We start from the raw sequence: 16,772 nt of genomic DNA on the forward strand, positions 1-16,772 counted from the left end.
AAGTGGCAACATTTTTAGGACATACGTTGCCTCTTTCCCAATGAAGGCAGGGATCTTCCCCTGCAAGCATGAAAAGGAGGAAAGTTGACCACTCCATTTTACAAAACACAACCTGTTATTTGGGATTAAGGACTCAATTTAGCAAAGTGCTTGCATCCTTGAACACAGCAGTGCTGGAAGTAGTCTTGAACAGCTTTTATACTTAAAACTTAAGGTGAAAACAAGTTCTAAGTGGCACGACACAAGTAGGGGGCACCCAGAGTTGGCCTGGGGACCTCTTGATCTGCAGTCAAATGCTCTACTACTGAGCTATGCCCCCTTTCTGCCATGTTTTGAGATTGGTGGAGCCAGATTGTAAGAGTGGACCCCAGTTGCACTAACTATTCTGATCATACGTTGCCTCTTTCCGAATGAAGGCAGGTATGTTCCCACTGCAAGCATGAAAAGGAGGAAAGTTGACCACCCCATTTTACAAAAGCCAACCTGTTAATTGGGATTCAGGGCTCAATATAGCAAACTGCTTGCATGCTTGAACATGACAGTGCTGGACATAGTCTTGAACAGCTTTTGGACTTCAAACTTGCTGTGAAAACAAGTTCTAAGTCGCACGACACAAGTAGGGGGCACCCAGAGTTGAACTGGGGACCTCTTGATCTGCAGTCAAATGCTCTACCACTGAGCTATACCCCCTTTCTGCCACATTTTGAGATTGGTGGAGGCAGATTGTAAGAGTGGACCCCAGTTGCACTAACTATTCTGATCAAAGTGGCAACATTTTTAGGACATACGTTGCCTCTTTCCCAATGAAGGCAGGTATCTTCCCCTGCAAGCATGAAAAGGAGGAAAGTTGACCACTCCATTTTACAAAACCCAACCTGTTAATTGGGATTCAGGGCTCAATTTAGCAAACTGTGTGCATCCTTGAATATGACAGTGCTGGACGTAGTCTTGAACAGCTTTTATACTTCAAACTTAAGGTGAAAACAAGTTCTAAGTGGCACGACACAAGTAGGGGGACCCTGAGTTGGCCTGGGGACCTCTTGATCTGCAGTCAAATGCTCTACTACTGAGCTATACCCCGTCTCTGCCATGTTTTGAGATTGGTGGAGCCAGATTGTAAGAGTGGGCCCCGTTTCATTAACTATTCTGATCAAAGTGGCAATTTTTTTAGGACATACGTTGCCTCTTTCCCAATGAAGGCATGTATGTTCCCACTGCAAGCATGAAAAGGAGGAAAGTTGACCACCCCATTTTACAAAACCCAACCTGTTAATTGGGATTCAGGGCTCAATATAGCAAACTGCTTGCATGCTTGAACATGACAGTGCTGGAAGTAGTCTTGAACAGCTTTTGGACTTCAAATTTACTGTGAAAACAAGTTCTATGTGGCACGACACAAGTAGGGGGCACCCAGAGTTGAACTGGGGACCTCTTGATCTGCAGTCAAATGCTCTACCACTGAGCTATACCCCCTTTCTGCCGTGTTTTGAGATTGGTGGAGCCAGATTGTAAGAGTGGACCTCAGTTGCACTAACTATTCTGATCAAAGTGGCAACATTTTTAGGACATACGTTGCCTCTTTCTCAATGAAGGCAGGGATCTTCCCCTGCAAGCATGAAAAGGAGGAAAGTTGACCACTCCATTTTACAAAACACAACCTGTTATTTGGGATTAAGGACTCAATTTAGCAAAGTGCTTGCATCCTTGAACACAGCAGTGCTGGAAGTAGTCTTGAACAGCTTTTATACTTCAAACTTAAGGTGAAAACAAGTTCTAAGTTGCACGACACAAGTAGGGGGCACCCAGAGTTGAACTGCGGACCTCTTGATCTGCAGTCAAATGCTCTACTACTGAGCTATGCCCCCTTTCTGCCATGTTTTGAGATTGGTGGAGCCAGATTGTAAGAGTGGACCCCAGTTGCACTAACTATTCTGATCAAAGTGGCAACATTTTTAGGACATACGTTGCCTCTTTCCCAATGAAGGCAGGTATCTTCCCCTGCGAGCATGAAAAGGAGGAAAGTTGACAACTCCATTTTACAAAACCCAACCTGTTAATTGGGATTCAGGGCTCAATTTAGCAAACTGTGTGCATCCTTGAACATGACAGTGCTGGACGTAGTCTTGAACAGCTTTTATACTTCAAACCTAAGGTGAAAACAAGTTCTAAGTGGCACGACACAAGTAGGGGGACCCAGAGTTGGCCTGGGGACCTCTTGATCTGCAGTCAAATGCTCTACTACTGAGCTATACCCCGTCTCTGCCATGTTTTGAGATTGGTGGAGCCAGATTGTAAGAGTGGACCCCAGTTGCACTAACTATTCTGATCAAAGTGGCAATTTTTTTAGGACATACGTTGCCTCTTTCCCAATGAAGGCAGGTATGTTCCCACTGCAAGCATGAAAAGGAGGAAAGTTGACCACCCCATTTTACAAAACCCAACCTGTTAATTGGGATTCAGGGCTCAATATAGCAAACTGCTTGCATGCTTGAACATGACAGTGCTGGAAGTAGTCTTGAACAGCTTTTGGACTTCAAATTTGCTATGAAAACAAGTTCTATGTGGCACGACCCAAGTAGGGGGCACCCAGAGTTGAACTGGGGAACCTCTTGATCTGCAGTCAAATGCTCTACCACTGAGCTATAACCCCTTTCTGCCGTGTTTTGAGATTGGTGGAGTCAGATTGTAAGAGTGGACCTCAGTTGCACTAACTATTCTGATCAAAGTGGCAACATTTTTAGGACATACGTTGCCTCTTTCCCAATGAAGGCAGGTATCTTCCCCTGCAAGCATGAAAAGGAGGAAAGTTGACCACTCCATTTTACAAAACCCAACCTGTTAATTGGGATTCAGGGCTCAATTTAGCAAACTGTGTGCATCCTTGAACATGACAGTGCTGGACGTAGTCTTGAACAGCTTTTATACTTCAAACCTAAGGTGAAAACAAGTTCTAAGTGGCACGACACAAGTAGGGGGACCCAGAGTTGGCCTGGGGACCTCTTGATCTGCAGTCAAATGCTCTACTACTGAGCTATACCCCGTCTCTGCCATGTTTTGAGATTGGTGGAGCCAGATTGTAAGAGTGGACCCCAGTTGCACTAACTATTCTGATCAAAGTGGCAATTTTTTTAGGACATACGTTGCCTCTTTCCCAATGAAGGCAGGGATCTTCCCCTGCAAGCATGAAAAGGAGGAAAGTTGACCACTCCATTTTACAAAACCCAACCTGTTAATTGGGATTCAGGGCTCAATTTAGCAAACTGTGTGCATCCTTGAACATGACAGTGCTGGAAGTAGTCTTGAACAGCTTTTATACTTCAAACTTACTGTGAAAGCAAGTTCTAAGTCGCACGACACAAGTAGGGGGCACCCAGAGTTGAACTGGGGACCTCTTGATCTGCAGTCAAATGCTCTACCACTGAGCTATACCCCCTTTCTGCCACGTTTTGAGATTGGTGGAGGCAGATTGTAAGATTGGACCAAAGTGGCAACATTTTTAGGACATACATTGCCTCTTTCCCAATGAAGGCAGGGATCTTCCCCTGCAAGCATGAAAAGGAGGAAAGTTGACTACCCCATTTTACAGAAGCCAACCTGTTATTTGGGATTAAGGACTCAATTTAGCAAAGTGCTTGCATCCTTGAACATGACAGTTCTGGAAGTAGTCTTGAACACCTTTTACACTTCAAACTTACTGTGAAAGCAAGTTCTAAGTTGCACGACACAAGTAGGGGGCACCCAGAGTTGAACTGGGGACCTCTTGATCTGCAGTCAAATGCTCTACTACTGAGCTATGCCCCCTTTCTGCCATGTTTTGAGATTGGTGGAGCCAGATTGTAAGAGTGGACCCCAGTTGCACTAACTATTCTGATCAAAGTGGCAACATTTTTAGGACATACGTTGCCTCTTTCCCAATGAAGGCAGGTATCTTCCCCTGCAAGCATGAAAAGGAGGAAAGTTGACCACTCCATTTTACAAAACCCAACCTGTTAATTGGGATTCAGGGCTCAATTTAGCAACCTGTGTGCATCCTTGAATATGACAGTGCTGGACGTAGTCCTGAACAGCTTTTATACTTCAAACTTAAGGTGAAAACATGTTCTAAGTGGCACGACACAAGTAGGGGGACCCAGAGTTGGCCTGGGGACCTCTTGATCTGCAGTCAAATGCTCTACTACTGAGCTATACCCCGTCTCTGCCATGTTTTGAGATTGGTGGAGCCAGATTGTAAGAGTGGACCCCAGTTGCATTAACTATTCTGATCAAAGTGGCAATTTTTTTAGGACATACGTTGCCTCTTTCCCAATGAAGGCAGGTATGTTCCCACTGCAAGCATGAAAAGGAGGAAAGTTGACCACCCCATTTTACAAAACCCAACCTGTTAATTGGGATTCAGGGCTCAATATAGCAAACTGCTTGCATGCTTGAACATGACAGTTCTGGAAGTAGTCTTGAACAGCTTTTGGACTTCAAATTTGCTGTGAAAACTAGTTCTATGTGGCACGACACAAGTAGGGGGCACCCAGAGTTGAACTGGGGACCTCTTGATCTGCAGTCAAATGCTCTACCACTGAGCTATACCCCCTTTCTGCCGTGTTTTGAGATTGGTGGAGTTAGATTGTAAGAGTGGACCTCAGTTGCACTAACTATTCTGATCAAAGTGGCAACATTTTTAGGACATACGTTGCCTCTTTCCCAATGAAGGCAGGGATCTTCCCCTGCAAGCATGAAAAGGAGGAAAGTTGACCACTCCATTTTACAAAACCCAACCTGTTAATTGGGCTTCAGGGCTCAATTTAGCAAACTGCTTGCACATGACAGTGCTGGACATAGTCTTGAACAGCTTTTGGACTTCAAACTTGCTGTGAAAACAAGTTCTAAGTCGCACGACACAAGTAGGGGGCACCCAGAGTTGAACTGGGGACCTCTTGATCTGCAGTCAAATGCTCTACCACTGAGCTATACCCCCTTTCTGCCACGTTTTGAGATTGGTGGAGCCAGATTGTAAGATTGGACCAAAGTGGCAACATTTTTAGGACATACATTGCCTCTTTCCCAATGAAGGCAGGGATCTTCTCCTGCAAGCATGAAGAGGAGGAAAGTTGACCACTCCATTTTACAAAACACAACCTGTTATTTGGGATTAAGGACTCAATTTAGCAAAGTGCTTGCATCCTTGAACACGGCAGTGCTGGAAGTAGTCTTGAACAGCTTTTATACTTCAAACTTAAGGTGAAAACAAGTTCTAAGTGGCACGACACAAGTAGGGGGCACCCAGAGTTGGCCTGGGGACCTCTTGATCTGCAGTCAAATGCTCTGCTACTGAGCTATACCCCGTCTCTGCCATATTTTGAGGTTGGTGGGGCCAGATTTTAAGAGTAGACCCCAGTTGCACTAACTATTCTGATCAAAGTGGCAACATTTTTAGGACATACGTTGCCTCTTTCCCAATGAAGGCAGGGATCTTCCCCTGCAAGCATGAAAAGGAGGAAAGTTGACCACTCCATTTTACAAAACCCAACCTGTTAATTGGGATTTAGGGCTCAATTTAGCAAACTGTGTGCATCCTTGAACATGACAGGGCTGGACGTAGTCTTGAACAGCTTTTGGACTTCAAACTTAAGGTGAAAACAAGTTCTAAGTCGCACGACACAAGTAGGGGGCACCCAGAGTTGAACTGGGGACCTCTTGATCTGCAGTCAAATGCTCTACCACTGAGCTATACCCCCTTTCTGCCATGTTTTGAGATTGGTGGAGCCAGATTGTAAGATTGGACCAAAGTGGCAACATTTTTAGGACATACATTGCCTCTTTCCCAATGAAGGCAGGGATCTTCCCCTGCAAGCATGAATAGGAGGAAAGTTGACCACTCCATTTTACAAAACCCAACCTGTTAATTGGGATTCAGGGCTCAATATAGCAAACTGCTTGCATGCTTGAACATGACAGTGCTGGAAGTAGTCTTGAACAGCTTTTGGACTTCAAATTTACTGTGAAAACAAGTTCTATGTGGCACGACACAAGTAGGGGGCACCCAGAGTTGAACTGGGGACCTCTTGATCTGCAGTCAAATGCTCTACCACTGAGCTATACCCCCTTTCTGCCGTGTTTTGAGATTGGTGGAGCCAGATTGTAAGAGTGGACCTCAGTTGCACTAACTATTCTGATCAAAGTGGCAACATTTTTAGGACATACGTTGCCTCTTTCCCAATGAAGGCAGGGATCTTCCCCTGCAAGCATGAAAAGGAGGAAAGTTGACCACTCCATTTTACAAAACACAACCTGTTATTTGGGATTAAGGACTCAATTTAGCAAAGTGCTTGCATCCTTGAACATGACAGTTCTGGAAGTAGTCTTGAACACCTTTTACACTTCAAACTTACTGTGAAAGCAAGTTCTAAGTTGCACGACACAAGTAGGGGGCACCCAGAGTTGAACTGGGGACCTCTTGATCTGCAGTCAAATGCTCTACTACTGAGCTATGCCCCCTCTCTACCATGTTTTGAGGGTCGATAGGGTAAAAGTAGTGCAGACAAATAAGAAGGCCCAAGACCATTAAGACACTTAAAAACTAGTAAAAGAACCTTAAAATCGATCCTGATGCGGACGGGGAGCCAATGCAGCGATTTTAAAACAGGTGTAATGTGCTCCCGCCCTCTGGTCCTCGTCAGCACGCGAATTCTGTAGTACTGTAATTGTAGATTGTACATGTTCTTTTTGGGAAGACCAGAGAGCAGGGCGTTACAATAATCTAAACGACATAAGATAGAAGCATGCATTAGCACCTCCGTACTAGCCTGAGAGAGAAAAGGGCGGACTCTGGCTATGTTCTTAAGATGGTAAAAACCAATCTTTGTTATATTTTTAATATGTGGAATAAAAGTCAAGAGTCAAAAATCACGCCCAGATTTTTAACTGATTTTGAGGGTTTAAAATCCTGTAACATATATACTGTATATAAAAGGATGTAAAACTGTGTTCCCTTCCAGCTGAGGAAGTCTTATGGAGATGTTTACAGCCTGTTTCTTGGCTCGAGACCAGCAGTGGTGATCAGCGGGCTGACGGCCGTGAAGGAGGCGTTTGTGATCAAGGCCACGGATTTCGCTGCACGACCTCAAGACCTGTTGGTGAACGACATCACTCAGAATAAAGGTAGACTAATATGTCACAGTATAAATGATGTGCACTTATACTTCAAATGTTGAGGCCCGTTCGGATGAGTTCTGCCAGCCTCAGGCCCCGTTAACACGGAGCAAAAACGGTGGTGTTTTCCTGCGTTTTGGCCGTGCGTTCACACGAAAACGAAGCTCAAAGCCTCTAAAAATGATCATTTCTGAAAACGCCAGCCAAAGTGGAGATTTGCTTGTAAAACAGAGGGAAACGGACATTTAGGCTTCAGAACGTCACATTATGAGACAGAAGCATCACCAGTGTCATGAGTGCGACCTGTGTTTACAATTTGTTTGGCCACCGTCAATATTTTCTTGTATTTTACCTGTTTTATATTCTAAAGTCACACTTAAAAGTAACTCCACTTCTCTGTCACTCCAAACCAAAGACTCTGGTTCATCTTGGAAGTAACTGGAAGTTACTCGTGTCATTTGTTGATGTTTTTTTCCAGGATTCTGATTGGCTAGCATGACTTTATCTTCTCGTTACACTGCCCCCTGTAGGTTTGGCTGCTCATAACACCTTAACAGATATTTATGCAGGTTCCTGGAAATGATGGTATATTTCAAAACGTAGAGGGGGAAATATCAGTTTTTGTAAATACCCGGCTATGTGGAAACGTGGCCTTAGTCTGTCTTCCAAGTTCTTTACCTGGCAGTCGATTTTTATGTGTCGCCATTGGACTTCAAATTTTAACAAACATAGAGGTTTGTAGTGTCTGACACGCAGCGCCTGAGGTTTTCTTTTTCCTCTAATTTCTCTGGGCCTTGCTCAGACTGATCTGGGGAAAGATTTGCAGACACACCTGTTCCTGAGAAGAGGGCCGACTGTCTTAAATGCTGCCCCCGGGTGAATAATCTGGTTCATAATCTGCACTGAATATTAGACAATGTGTGAATCATTTTTGGCTCAGTTAAATGGGCCTCTAACGACGGAGAATTAGGGCCACACTAAGACAAAAACAAACTTGGAAATTATGAGAATAAAGTCATAATATTATGAGAATAAAGTCGTAATATTACAAGAATAAAGTCATAATGTTGTGAGAATAAAGTCGTAATATTATGAGAATAAAATTATAATATTATGAGAATAAAGTTGTAATATTATGAGAATAAAGTCGTAATATTACGAGAATAAAGTCGTAATATTACGAGAATAAAGTCGTAATATTACGAGAATAAAGTCATAATTTATGAGAATAAAGTCGCAATATTACGAGAATAAAGTCGCAATATTACGAGAATAAAGTGTTCATTTATGAGAACTCTAACAGGAAGAGCTTCTTCTCCCTGTGTTAAAATGAGGAATATTGAGCATCTTGTAAAGTTATATTTTGGTATCGGTTTCACAAATTAGGAAATACTTAATCTTTTGCCACATCAGCATTGAATTATTATCAGCATAAGGACTTTACAACGATTGTGAAAACGACTGCATCTATTTGGAAGAAGGAACCACAGACTTGGAAGACATTTTTGTGGAAGAGGAAAATGTTTCTGATCGTCCTCATTGTTCCCTGAGAAACAACCAAACCTCTTTGAATGGAACTTGCAGTCACCACTACTACACAGTGTTTTTTCCAGAGAAGAACATAGTTATGGGTCGTTGTTGTCGCTCATTTCGTTTGAAGTTATTTTTATTCAGCTCACCGATAATGTGCCATCATTCATTTTTCTTTTCTTTTCATTCTTTTAGAACATTCATTTGTGTAACAATATTTTCCAATCCAGTAGCACCTTCTCTAATAATCTGGCAGGAGTAAGATTCACATTTTACGGATAAAACATAACCAACAACAATAAAGACATGAACAGATGAAACCTTTCCTACATTCGACAGTCATGGATGGAGATGCAGTTCTTGCATCTACATCCACATATGTAAGATTACATACAGAGTACCACAGGTGGTAGTAACGAGTTACATGTTGTACTTTTAGGAGTAGTTTTGAATCACTATACTTTTTACTTTTACTTGAGTAGATTTGTGAAGAAGAAACTGTTCCTCTTACTCCGCTACATTAGGCTACGTTGAGCTGTTACTTTTCTTTTATCCCTTTTATCCGCGTACGCGTCAATCTCATGACATCACTGGGTGATTCTTTGGGAAAAATGTTAGTTTTTGCATGTTTTGTCACATTTACACAGACTCAAACACACACAGAGTTTCTATGAGTTCATGTTTGTTCTAGTTCTGCTGGTTAAAAAAGAAAAGTACAAAGGCTTGACATTTTGTGCTACTTGTGCTTAATTTATTTTTTTATTCTGGTATATTTTATTTATTTTATTATTTATTAAAGTACTTGAATTTACTTTAAAGCAGCACAATGTAACTTTCAGCTTTTGTTGAGTTTGGCGGCTCCTTTGGATAAAAGCGGCAGTGCTTTACCAGTAGTGTGGCAGGGTTCCTACCATGCTCCTCAAAGTTCCATAGTGCCAGTGAAGGCGATACAGACCCCTCAGACCATGACAGAGGTTCATTAAACCTGTTGGAAGTTGATGTACCATCACAATGATGATGATGAAATATTAGATTAAGGTGGAAAAGTTACATTGTGCTGCTTTAAGCTTATTGTAATTTAAGCTATTTTTTTTATTTTTTATTAATTTTAATTTATTTTATTGATTAAATTTGCCTGAAGATGATTATTTTGTACTTTTGTCTGTTTGAATGGTTGTGTTAAAAAAATAAATCAGACGTTACTCAACAGTTACTCAGTACTTGAGTAGTTTTTTCAGCAAGTACTTTTTTACTTTTACTCAAGTAATTATTTGGATGACTACTTTTTACTTCTACTTGAGTCCTATTATTCTGAAGTAACAGTTACTTTTACTTGAGTACAATTTTTGGCTACTCTACCCAGCTCTGCATAGTACTGTACACAGTCAAATGCATAAAAGTCTAAGAAAACAATGTTGTGTTCCTCTGTGGAAGGAATGATTATGGTAGATTACGGCTCAACATGGAGGGAACATCGTCGCTTTGCTCTGATGACCTTGAGGAACTTCGGTCTGGGGAAAACCTCAATGGAGGACAGAATTTATGACGAGCTTCAATATACGATTGAAATACTGGAAAAGAGCATTGGTACGCATCTTTTGGTCTTCATAACAACATTTTGTGTTGTGCTGTTTTTTTGTGTGCCTATATAATTCTGCTATTCTATCTTTTCCAGGTAAAACCCTGAGTCCCCGGGTTTTGTTTCATAATGCAGCCCTCCAACATCATCTGCAAGGTTTTGTTTGGTACTCGCTACGACCTTAACGATGATAAGATCGCAGTCATCGTTCAATGTTTCACTGAACTGAACAAAACCGTCAACGGACCGTGGTCCATGGTGAGTCAGAGCTTTTTACCGGTACAGGGAAGGATACGGACCTAAACCATTACAGAGCAGGGCTGGGGATCCATTCAAATGTCAGGAATCGATTCAATTCCGATTCTTAAGATTCAGAATCGATTATCAGGATTCAATTCGATTCCGATATTGATTTGGGTTAGTGTTATTAAAACTGTTTTTTCAGCTGTTGCATGAATTATATGACTGTAGTTCTGCAACATATTAACCCTTGTGCTGTCTTTGGGTCAAGGAAGTAGGAAGGGAAGAAGAAAGGAAGGAAGGAAGGAAGGAAGGAAGGAAGGAAGGAAGGAAGGAAGGAAGGAAGGAAGGAAGGAAGGAAGGAAGGAAGGAAGGAAGGAAGGAAGGAAGGAAGGAAGGAAAAAGAAGGAAGGGAGGCAGGAAAGAAGGAAGGAAGGAAGGAAGGAAGGATGGAGGGAAGGAAGAAAAGAAGGAAGGAAGGAAAAAAAGAAGGAAGGAAGGAAGGAAGTATGGAAGGAAGGAAGAAAAGAAGGAAGGAAGGAAGGAAGGAAGGAAGGAAGGAAGGAAGGAAGGAAGGAAGGAAGGAAGGAAGGAAGGAAGGAAGGAAGGAAGGAAGGAAGGAAGGAAGGAAGGGAGGAAGGAAGGAAGGAAGGGAAAAAGAAGGAAGGGAGGCAGGAAAGAAGGAAGCAAGGAAGGAAGGAAGAAAAGAAGGAAGGAAGAAAAGAAAGAAGGAAGGAAGGAAGGAAGGAAGGAAGGAAGGAAGGAAGGAAGGAAGGAAGGAAGGAAGGAAGGAAGGAAGGAAGGAAGGAAGGAAGGAAGGGAAAAAGAAGGAAGGGAGGCAGGAAAGAAGGAAGGAAGGAAGGATGGACGGAAGGAAGGAAGAAAAGAAGGAAGGAAGGAAGGAAGGAAGGGAGGAAAGAAGAAAAGAAGCAAGGAAGGAAGGAAGAAAAGAAGGAAGTAAGTAAGGAAGTAAGTAAGGAAGGAAGGAAGGAAGGAAGGAAGGAAGGAAGGAAGGAAGGAAGGAAGGAAGGAAGGAAGGAAGGAAGGAAGGAAGGAAGGGAAAAAGAAGGAAGGGAGGCAGGAAAGAAGGAAGGAAGGAAGGATGGACGGAAGGAAGGAAGGAAGAAAAGAAGGAAGGAAGAAAAGAAGGAAGGAAGGAAGGAAGGAAGGAAGGAAGGAAGGAAGGAAGGAAGGAAGGAAGGAAGGGAAAAAGAAGGAAGGGAGGCAGGAAAGAAGGAAGGAAGGAAGGAAGGAAGGAAGGAAGGAAGGAAGGAAGGGAAAAAGAAGGAAGGGAGGCAGGAAAGAAGGAAGGAAGGAAGGAAGGAAGGAAGGAAGGAAGGAAGGAAGGAAGGAAGGAAGGAAGGAAGGAAGGAAGGAAGGAAGGAAGGAAGGAAGGAAGGAAGGAAGGAAGGAAGGAAGGAAGAAAAGAAGGAAGGAAGGAAGGAAGGAAGGAAGGAAGGGAAAAAGAAGGAAGGGAGGCAGGAAAGAAGGAAGGAAGGAAGGAAGGATGGACGGAAGGAAGGAAGAAAAGAAGGAAGGAAGGAAGGAAGGAAGGAAGGAAGGAAGGAAGGAAGGAAGGAAGGAAGGAAGGAAGGAAGGAAGGAAGGAAGGAAGAAAAGAAGGAAGGAAGGGAGGAAGGAAGAAAAGAAGGAAGGAATGAAGGAAAGAAGGAAGGAAGGAAGGAATGAAGGAAGGAAGGAAGGAAGGAAGGAAGGAAGGAAGGAAGGAAGGAAGGAAGGAAGGAAGGAAGGAAGGAAGGAAAGTAGGAAAGAAGGGAGGAAAGAAGGAAGGAAGAGAGATAGAAGGAAGGAAGGAAGGAAGGAAGAAAGGAAGGAAGGAAGGAAGGAAGGAAGGGAGAAAAGAAGGGAGGAAGGGAGAAAAGAAGGAAGGAAGGGAGAAAAGGAGGAAGGAAGGAAAGAAGGAAGGGAAGGGAGAAAGGGAGGAAGGAAGGAAGGAAAGAAGGAAGGAAGGAAGGAAGGAAGGAAAGAAGGAAGGAAGGAAGGGAGAAAAGAAGGAAGGAAGGGAGAAAAGAAGGAAGGAAGGGAGAAAAGGAGGAAGGAAGGAAGGAAAGAAGGAAGGAAGGGAGAAAAGAAGGAAGGAAGGAAGGAAGGAAGGAAGGAAGGAAGGAAGGAAGGAAGGAAGGAAGGAAGGAAGGAAGGAAGGAAGGAAGGAACAGGGGAATTAGGTCATTTTGACCCAAAGACAGTCCAAAGGTTAAAGCTAGTATTATATCTCTCAATCTCGTTCAGGAAAAGCCTTCGTTCAGTCAGCAATACAATGCTTAAGTGCTACTGCAGTCATTAAAAACATTTGCTTTCTTGGTTTTCAGGGTTCACGGCATATTTTGAAATAAATGTGTATTTAATGACTATTGTTATATCTGCAGCTGTACGACTGTGTTCCTCTGGTCCGCTACCTGCCCCTGCCCTTCAACAAGGCCTTCAAGGCTGTGGAGGTAACGGATACTAATTAACACACGTCGCATCTTCTGAGTTTGTCATCCATTTAAAACACTATTGTGACCAACACCCGTTTCTTCCGTCCCTTCCTCTTTGTCAGTTTAGTTCTGTCTTTCACCACTTCATGTTACTGGATAAAACAGTGATAACCTGGACTGGAATGTTAAGCATTTATAAACACAACATACAGGACTGTCTCAGAAAATTAGAATATTGTGATTTTCTGTAATGCAATTACAAAAACTAAAATGTCAAACATTCTGGATTCATTACAAATCAACTGAAATATTGCAAGCCTTTTATTATTTTAATATTGCTGATCATGGTTTACAGTTTAAGAAAACTCAAATATTCTATCTCAAAAAATTAGAATATTCTGGGAATCTTAATCTTAAACTGTAAACCATAATCAGCAATATTAAAATAATAAAAGGTTTGCAATATTTCAGTTGATTTGTAATGAATCCAGAATGTATGACATTTTTGCATTACAGAAAATAAAGAACTTTATCACAATATTCTAATTTTCTGAGACAGTCCTGTAGTGCCAGTTCAAATTACACAACAAATACTTATTTTTATTTAAACGTAAAACTGTTGCAATGCTTCTTATAGGAAGCTGTCTGGTAAAATAATAATACATCTTATTTGAAGGCGCCTTTCTTGGCGCTCAAGGTCCCAATACATACACAATACACAATAAAATATTTGTAATTGTGATATTTATTTTATTGAAGTCATATATGCATGTGTAGTTTGGTGTAACGTCAGCTGTTCCACCACCTTTTACAGGACAGTCATCAGGTTGTTGTTGCCGTTGCTTCCAGTCCTTTTTTCTCTTTTCTTAAAGACGTATTTAAGTATTGCGAAGCGTTTCGTGACCGAACACAAGGTGAGCAGAGTCCCAGGGGAGCCACGGGATTTAGTCGACTGCTATCTGGATGAACTGGAGAAGGTACGTTGCAGAAAAAACACTCAGTTATTCTGGATATGTTGTGTGTGTGTGTAAAAGTGTAAATATGGTGTAAAAGCTAATTTATTTCAATAATTCAACTAGAGTATGGTGTAAAAGTTAATTTATTTCAATAATTCCACTAGAATATGGTGTAAAAATTAATTTATTTCAATAATTCAACTAGAACATGGTGTAAAAGTTAATTTATTTCAATAATTCAACTAGAACATGGTGTAAAAGTTAATTTATTTCAATAATTCAACTAGAACATGGTGTAAAAATTAATTTATTTCAATAGATTAGAAATTTGCAGTTGGACAGGTGTACCTAACAAAGTGGTGTGTGTGTGTGTGTGTGTGTGTGTGTGTGTGTGTGTGTGTGTGTGTGTGTGTGTGTGTGTGTGTGTGTGTGTGTGTGTGTGTGTGTGTGTGTGTGTGTGTGTGTGTGTGTGTGTGTGTAAAAATAGACAGTACAGGAGTTGAGGGGAGTTAGGGGGGATGGCATCCCCCCCTGAAATAAAAACAGTCCAAATCATCCCCCCTGTAAAACTACCATCCCTCCTTTCCATCCCTTATGTCATTTCATCAATGAATGTGGTTTTACTGCTATTTCAACATTTAGAGTCATCACCAGAAAAATAACACCAGAAAAATAACTCATTTGACAATTTTCATCTGTTTCAAGTACATTTTCACTTGAAATAAGTAGAAAAATCTGTCAGTGGGACAAGATTTATCTTCTTATTAAGTAAGTCAGGGATAATGCCCGACGAGGTGTCCATTATCATAAATATATGTACGACGCAGGGGCGTGAACGGTTTGCCTCCGTGAAGTCCATATATTTATGTTAATGTAACATCGAAGTGCATTATCCCGCTTATACCACAGTCACTTACCAAAAAACATCAATATTAAATCAGTTCTTCATGCTTTAATGTGTTTTCAGTGTAAATCATTAGTTTTATAACAAGCCACAGCTGAGCGGCTGAGCGACTATTTAATCTCTCGTCTGTATCCCAGTCATCAATTGTTAAATTCCCCAAATAAATTAAAATAAATTACAAAATCACTCATGTCTCCGTCCTGCGGTAGCCGGCTCTTCTTCTCTGAATCTCCGTTGCCGTGGTTACCACCTGTCAGTTGATCCAGCGCAATGATATTAAAGATATCAGGCAATTTGACCGAACTTGTTTTCTAGGTGTAGAACAGGGGTCTTCAACCCGCGGCTCTTTAGCGCCGCCCTAGTGGCTCCTGGAGCTTTTTCAAAAATGTTTGACCTTTTTTTTCTTCCTTTTTTTTTCTTTTTTTCTTCCTTTTCGCATTCCTTTTTTTCCTCTTTTTTTCCTTTCTTCCTTTCCTTTTTTTCTATCTTTTTCTTCCTTTTTTCTCTTTTTCTTTTACAACATTAATCTCAACATTTCAACTTTTTTCTCGACATTTCGACTTTTTTCTCGAAGTGCATAATGAAAAATAAATCTCCCCCAGTTATAACTAATATAGAAACATGCAGCATGTGTTTCTTCATTCTAAGGCTGATACAAGACTTTTCATTTTTTGCGGCTCCAGACATATTTGTTTTTTGTGTTTTTGGTCCAATATGGATCTAAAACATTTTGGGTTGCCGACCTCTGAGTTAGTTTATCACTTTTAACCTCCACCTGCCAGCCAATCAGAAACGAGTATTCACACAGACCGTGGTATAAATAAATATAACCTTTATTAGGTACACCTTGCTGGTACCGGGTTGGACCCCCTTTTCTTTCAGAACTGCAGATTAAACAAGGAACTGGAAACATTCCTCTGAGAGTTTGGTCCATATTGTTCATATTCAAGGGTCATTTTCAGAATCTTAAAGCCCCTTATCACTGGGGTCAAATATCTACAGGAATATATATATACTCAGAATTATTTTTTCTGCTTTTTAATCACAATTATGTACATTGTATCGTACTCTAAAACTCTAGTTATGTTTCATCTTACTGATTTTCAGGGTTCCTACGGGGGCTTGAAATCCTTGAAAGTGCTTGAATTTCAATGTTGTGTTTTCAAGGCTGAGGCTGCTGCCCCCGCGACCCGGGAACGGACAAGCGGGAGAAGATGAGTGAGTGAGTGAGTGAGTGAGTGAGTGAGTGAGGGTTTTCAAGGCCTGAAAAGTGCTTGAATTTTAGTTTAAGTGCTTGAAAGTGCTTGAAATTATAACTCTTGTGATCAGACTGTATAGTTTAGTTATTACAAGGAGAAATAAAATCCAGGGTTCCTACACTTTTTCCCAGGTCAATTCAAGCACTTTCAAGGGTCATTTTCAAAATCTTCAAGCACCTTATCGCTGGGGTCAAATATCTACAGGAATATATATACTCAATTATTTTTTCCGCTTTTTATCACAATTATGTACATTTTATCGTGCTGTAAACATCTAGTTATGTTTCATCTTGCTGATTTTATTTCTCCTTGTAATAACTAAACTACAGGACTGTCTCAGAAAATTAGAATATTGTGATAAAGTTCTTTATTTTCTGTAATGCAATTAAAAAAACAAAAATGTCATACATTCTGGATTCATTACAAATCAACTGAAATATTGCAAGCCTTTTATTATTTTAATGTTGCTGATTATGGTTCACAGTTTAAGATTAAGATTCCCAGAATATTCTAATTTTTTGAGATAGGATATTTGAGTTTTCTTAAGCTGTAAGCCATGATCAGCAATATTAAAATAATAAAAGGCTTGCAATATTTCAGTTGATTTGTAATGAATCCAGAATGTTTTTGCATTACAGAAAATAAAGGACTCTATCACAATATTCTAATTTTCTGAGACAGTCCTGTATAGTCTGATCACAATTTTGTGAAAGACACAAGAGTT

The 16,772-nt window shown here is 41.1% G+C and overlaps 11 non-coding genes and 1 pseudogene across 11 annotated transcripts; 1 reads left to right on the forward strand and 11 right to left on the reverse strand.

Moving 5' to 3' along the window:
• Nucleotides 1-16,772, forward strand: part of LOC133444825 (cytochrome P450 2F2-like) — a 54,473-nt pseudogene that overhangs the window by 30,233 nt on the left and 7,468 nt on the right.
• On the reverse strand, nt 619-690 carry trnac-gca (transfer RNA cysteine (anticodon GCA)). The gene has a single exon. It is a non-coding gene; the product is annotated as a tRNA-Cys (tRNA).
• trnac-gca (transfer RNA cysteine (anticodon GCA)) lies at nt 1,402-1,473 on the reverse strand. The gene has a single exon. It is a non-coding gene; the product is annotated as a tRNA-Cys (tRNA).
• trnac-gca (transfer RNA cysteine (anticodon GCA)) lies at nt 1,794-1,865 on the reverse strand. The gene has a single exon. It is a non-coding gene; the product is annotated as a tRNA-Cys (tRNA).
• Nucleotides 2,578-2,650, reverse strand: trnac-gca (transfer RNA cysteine (anticodon GCA)). Its single transcript has one exon. It is a non-coding gene; the product is annotated as a tRNA-Cys (tRNA).
• Nucleotides 3,362-3,433, reverse strand: trnac-gca (transfer RNA cysteine (anticodon GCA)). Its single transcript has one exon. It is a non-coding gene; the product is annotated as a tRNA-Cys (tRNA).
• On the reverse strand, nt 3,730-3,801 carry trnac-gca (transfer RNA cysteine (anticodon GCA)). The gene has a single exon. It is a non-coding gene; the product is annotated as a tRNA-Cys (tRNA).
• trnac-gca (transfer RNA cysteine (anticodon GCA)) lies at nt 4,514-4,585 on the reverse strand. Its single transcript has one exon. It is a non-coding gene; the product is annotated as a tRNA-Cys (tRNA).
• Nucleotides 4,898-4,969, reverse strand: trnac-gca (transfer RNA cysteine (anticodon GCA)). Its single transcript has one exon. It is a non-coding gene; the product is annotated as a tRNA-Cys (tRNA).
• On the reverse strand, nt 5,658-5,729 carry trnac-gca (transfer RNA cysteine (anticodon GCA)). The gene has a single exon. It is a non-coding gene; the product is annotated as a tRNA-Cys (tRNA).
• trnac-gca (transfer RNA cysteine (anticodon GCA)) lies at nt 6,026-6,097 on the reverse strand. The gene has a single exon. It is a non-coding gene; the product is annotated as a tRNA-Cys (tRNA).
• Nucleotides 6,418-6,489, reverse strand: trnac-gca (transfer RNA cysteine (anticodon GCA)). The gene has a single exon. It is a non-coding gene; the product is annotated as a tRNA-Cys (tRNA).

Source organism: Cololabis saira, chromosome 5, assembly GCF_033807715.1.
Source record: "Cololabis saira isolate AMF1-May2022 chromosome 5, fColSai1.1, whole genome shotgun sequence".
Lineage (NCBI taxonomy): Eukaryota > Metazoa > Chordata > Actinopteri > Beloniformes > Belonidae > Cololabis > Cololabis saira.